This window comes from Triticum aestivum, chromosome 6B (assembly GCF_018294505.1).
Source record: "Triticum aestivum cultivar Chinese Spring chromosome 6B, IWGSC CS RefSeq v2.1, whole genome shotgun sequence".
NCBI classification, from domain to species: domain Eukaryota; kingdom Viridiplantae; phylum Streptophyta; class Magnoliopsida; order Poales; family Poaceae; genus Triticum; species Triticum aestivum.
The window spans coordinates 542,815,085-542,820,933 of record NC_057810.1 but is presented as its reverse complement, the minus strand read 5'-3'; positions in this window follow the sequence as shown (position 1 = coordinate 542,820,933).

The following is a 5,849-nucleotide window of genomic DNA, read 5'->3' as shown; positions in this document are numbered from 1 at the left end:
CCCGTTGAAGTTATCTTATCGGATTGAGTCTTTAAGGATTTGAGAACACTTGATGTATGTCTTGCATGTGCTTATCTATGGTGACAATGGGATATTCACGTGATCCACTTGATGTATGTGTTGGTGATCAACTTGCAGGTTCAGTGACCTTGTGAACTTATGCATAGGGGTTGGCACATGTTTTCGTCTTAACTCTCCGGTGGAAACTTTGAGGCACTCTTTGAAGTTCTTTATGTTGGTTTGAATAGATGAATCTAAGATTGTGTGATGCATATTGTATAATCGAACCCGCGGATACTTGTGGTGACATTGGAGTATCTAGGTGACATTAGGGTTTTGGTTGATGTGTGTCTTAAGGTGTTATTTTACTACGAACTCTAGGGCTGTTTGTGACACTTATAGGAATAGCCCAATGGATTGATCAGAAAGAATAACTTTGAGGTGGTTTCGTACCCTACAATAATCTCTTCATTTGTTCTCCGCTATTAGTGACTTTCAAGTGACTCTTGTTGCACGTTGAGGGATTGTTATATGATCCAATTATGTTATCATTGTTGAGAGAACTTGCACTAGTGAAAGTATGAACCCTAGGACTTGTTTCGAAGCATTGCAAATACCATTTTCGCTCACTTTTGCTACTTGTTACCTTGCTGTTTTATATTTTAAGATTACAAAAACATATATCTACTCTCCATATTGCACTTGTATCACCATCTCTTCGCCGAACTAGTGCACCTATAAAATTTACCATTGTATTGAGTGTGTTGGGGACACAAGAGACTCTTTGTTATTTGGTTGCAGGGTTGTTTGAGAGAGACCATCTTCATTCTATGCCTCCCACAGATTGATAAACCTTAGGTCATCCACTTGAGGGAAATTTGCTACTATCCTACAAACCTCTGCACTTGGAGGCCCAACAACGTCTACAAGAAGAAGGTTGCGTAGTAGACATCAAGCTCTTTTCTGGCGCCATTGCCGGGGAGGTGAGTGCTTGAAGGTATATCTTTAGATCTTGCAATTGAATCTTTTAGTTTCTTGTTTTATCACTAGTTTAGTTTATAAAAGAAAACTACAAAAAAATTAATTGAGGTTGCCTCATATGCTTCATCTTTTTAATATCTTTCGTCAAAATGATCGAAAGGAAAATTGTGCCAAAGTGTTAGAAGAAGCATGCATTAAAATGTTTGGCACTAAATCTTTGAATGACGAGTATGATTGCAATGTTGTGAGTATGAATTCCTTGAATATCCATGATGCTAATGGTATGCAAAGCCACAAGCTTGGGGATGCTATGTTTGATGAAGATGGTATTTTTGTCTCCCGAGTTTTGATGAGCAAATTTATTTTGATGATAGCAAGCCTCCTATTTATGATGACTATATTGATGAAAGTGGGTTTGGAAGAGTGTCAACTTTAGGAAGTAATGATCCCACTATTTTGGAGGGTGTTTAATCTTATTGTGATAATTATGAATGTGGATATGGATAGGTCATGCCTTTATTTAGTGATGAATCCACTATTTCGGAAGAGGTTCCAATTGATTATGAGAACAATTTTGCTATCTATGATGATTATTGTGATGACATGTATGCTATAAATAATAATGATAACCATTAAACTTGTCATCATGATTTTAATTTTCAATTATATTATGCCTCACATGATAGTTATTTTGTTGAGTTTGCTCCCACTACTATGAATGAGAATAAATTTGCTTATGTGGAGAGTAGTCAAATTTCTATGCTTGTAGATCATGAAAAGAATGATTTATGTGATGGTTATATTGCTGAATTCATTCATGATGCTACTGAAAAATATTATGAGGGAGGAATATATGCTTGTAGGGATTGCAATTATATCAAGTTTCCTCTCTATGTGTTGAAAGTTTTGAAGTTATATTTGTTTTGCCTTCCTATGCTAGTTGATTCTTGTTCCCATAAGTTGTTAGCACACAAAATCCCTATGCATAGGAAGTGGGTTATACTTAAATGTGCTAGTCATATTCTTCATGATGCCCTCTTTGTGTTTCAATTCTTATCTTTTATGTGAGCATCATTGAAATCTTTATGCCTAGCTAAAAAGGCATTAAAGAAAAGCACTTCTTGGGAGACAACCAAACATTTACCCCTACTATTTTTTTGTGTTCACATGATTATGATACTGTATTAATCATGTTTCATAGCTTTTGTTGTTGGGGAACGTTGCAGAAAATTAAAATTTTTCCTACGGTTTCACCAAGATCCATCTATGAGTTCATCTAAGCAACGAGTCATGGGAGAGAGATTGCATCTACATACCACTTGTAGATCGCGTACGGAAGCGTTCGAGGGAACGGTGATGATGGAGTCGTACTCGCCGTGATTCAGATCACCGATGACCAAGTGCTGAACGGACAGCACCTCCGCGTTCAACACACGTATGGTACGGACGATGTCTCCTCCTTCTTGATCCATCAAGGGGGATGGAGAGGTTGAGGAAGAAGGCTCCAGCAGCAGCACGACGGCGTGATGATGGTCCAGAGGCAGTACTCCGACAGGGCTTCGCCAAGCGCACAACGGAGGAGGAGAGGTGTTGGGGAGGGGAGGGGCTGCGCCTTGGATCAGGTGTTCAGCCCTCCCCTCGCCCCTCTATTTATAGGGGATGGGGGAAGGGGTCCGGCCCCCTCTAGATGAGATCTAGAGGGGGGCGGCGGCCAGGGAGGGGGCTTGCCCCCCAAGCAAAGGGGGTGCGCCCCCTTTAGGGTTCCCCCCCAACCCTAGGCGCATGGGCCCAAGGGGGGGGCGCGCCTAGCCCTCCAGGGGCTGGTGCCCTGCCCCATGCGGCCCATGTGGCCCACCAAGAGGGGTGGCCCCTCCCGGTGGACCCCCGGAACCCCTCCGGTGGCCCCGGTACAATACCGATATGCCCCGAAACTTTCTGGTGTCCGCATGACAACTTCCCATATAAAATCTTTACCTCCGGACCCTTCGGGAACTCCTCGTGACGTCCGAGATCTCATCCGGGACTCCGAACAACATTCGGTAATCACATACAAGTCTTCCTAATGACCCTAGCGTCACCGAACCTTAAGTGTGTAGACCCTACGGGTTCGGGAGACACGCAGACATGACCGAGACGGCTCTCAGGTCAATAACCAACAGCGGGATCTGGATACCCATGTTGGCTCCCACATGCTCTTCGATGATGTCATCGGATGAACCACGATGTCGAGGATTCAAGCAACCCCGTATACTATTCCCTTTGTCAATCGGTACGTTACATGCCCGAGACTCGATCGTCGGTATCCCAATACCTCATTCAGTCTCGTTACCGGCAAGTCACTTTACTCGAACCGTAATGCATGATCCCGTGACCAAACACTTGGTCACTTTGAGCTCATTATGATGATGCATTACCGAGTGGGCCCAGAGATACCTCTCCGTCATACGGAGTGACAAATCCCAGTCTCGATCCGTGTCAACACAACAGACACTTTTGGAGATACCTGTAGTGCACCTTTATAGTCACCCAGTTACGTTGTGACGTTTGGTACACCCAAAGCACTCCTACGGTATCCGGGAGTTACATGATCTCATGGTCTAAGGAAGAGATACTTGACATTGGAAAAGCTCTAGCAAAACGAACTACACGATCTTGTGCTATGCTTAGGATTGGGTCTTGTCCATCACATCATTCTGCTAACGATGTGATCCTGTTGTCAACGACATCTAATGTCCATAGTCAGGAAACCATGACTATCTGTTGACCAACGAGCTAGTCAACTAGAGGCTTACTAGGGACGTATTGTGGTCTATGTATTCATACGTGTATTACGATTTCCGGATAATACAATTATAGCATGAATAAAAGACAATTATCATGAACAAGGAAATATAATAATAATGCTTTTATTATTGCCTCTAGGGCATATTTCCAACAGTCTCCCACTTGCACTAGAGTCAATAATCTAGTTACATTGTGATGAATCGAACACCCATAGAGTTCTGGTGTTGATCATGTTTTGCTCGCGAGAGAGGTTTAGTCAACGGATCTGCGACATTCAGATCCGTATGTACTTTGCAAATATCTATGTCTCCATCTTGAACATTTTCACGTATGGAGTTGAAACGATGCTTGATGTGCCTGGTCTTCTTGTGAAACCTGGGCTCCTTGGCAAGGGCAATAGCTCCAGTGTTGTCACAGAAGAGTTTGATCGGCCCCGACGCATTGGGTATGACTCCTAGGTCGGTGATGAACTCCTTCACCCAAATAGCTTCATGCGCTGCCTTCGAGGCTGCCATGTACTCCGCTTCACATGTAGATCCTGCCACGACGCTCTGCTTGCAGCTGCACCAGCTTACTGCTCCACCATTCAACATATACACGTATCCAGTTTGTGACTTGGAGTCATCCAGATCTGTGTCGAAGCTAGCGTCGATGTAACCCTTTACGGCGAGCTCTTCGTCACCTCCATAAACGAGAAACATGTCCTTTGTCCTTTTCAGGTACTTCAGGATATTCTTGACCGCTGTCCAGTGTTCCTTGCTGGGATTACTTTGGTACCTTCCTACCAAACTTACGGCAAGGTTTACATCAGGTCTGGTACACAGCATGGCATACATAATAGATCCTATGGCTGAAGCATAGGGGATGACACTCATCTCTTCTTTATCTTTTGCCGTGGTCGGGCATTGAGCCGAGCTCAATATCACACCTTGCAATACAGGCAAGAACCCCTTCTTGGACTGATCCATTTTGAACTTCTTCAAAATCTTATCAAGGTATGTGCTTTGTGAAAGACCTATGAGGCGTCTCGATCTATCTCTATAGATCTTGATGCCTAATATATAAGAAGCTTCTCCAAGGTCCTTCATTGTAAAACACTTATTCAAGTAGGCCTTAATGCTGTCCAAAAGTTCTATATCATTTCCCATCAAAAGTATGTCATCTACATATAATATGAGAAATACAGAGCTCCCACTCACTTTCTTGTAAACGCAGGCTTCTCCATAAGTCTGCATAAACCCAAATGCTTTGATCATCTCATCAAAGCGAATGTTCCAACTCCGAGATGCTTGCACCAGCCCATAAATGGATCGTTGGAGCTTGCATACTTTGTTAGCATTCTTAGGATCGACAAAACCCTCTGGTTGCATCATATACAGTTCTTCCTTAAGATGCCCATTAAGGAATGCCGTTTTGACGTCCATCTGCCATATCTCATAATCATAGTATGCGGCAATTGCTAACATGATTCGGACAGACTTAAGCTTCGCTACGGGAGAGAAAGTCTCATCGTAGTCAATCCCTTGAACTTGCCAATAACCCTTAGCGACAAGTCGAGCTTTATAGATGGTGACATTTCCATCCGCGTCCGTCTTCTTCTTAAAGATCCATTTGTTTTCTATCACTCGCCGATCATCGGGCAAGTCAGTCAAAGTCCATACTTTGTTTTCATACATGGATTCTATCTCGGATTTCATGGCTTCTAGCCATTTGTTGGAATCTGGGCCCGCCATTGCTTCTTCATAGTTTGAAGGTTCACCATTGTCCAACAACATGATTTCTAGGACAGGGTTGCCATACCACTCTGGTGCGGAACGTGTCCTTGTGGACCTACGAATTTCAGTAGCAACTTGATCCGAAGTACCTTGATCATCATCTTTATTTTCCTCTTCAGTTGGTGTAGGCATCACAGGAACATTTCCCTGAGCTGCACTACTATCCCGTTCAAGAGGTAGTACTTCATCGAGTTCTACTTTCCTCCCACTTACTTCTTTCGAGAGAAACTCTTTTTCCAGAAAGGATGCGTTCTTGGCAACAAAGATCTTGCCCTCGGATCTTAAGTAGAAGGTATACCCAATGGTTTC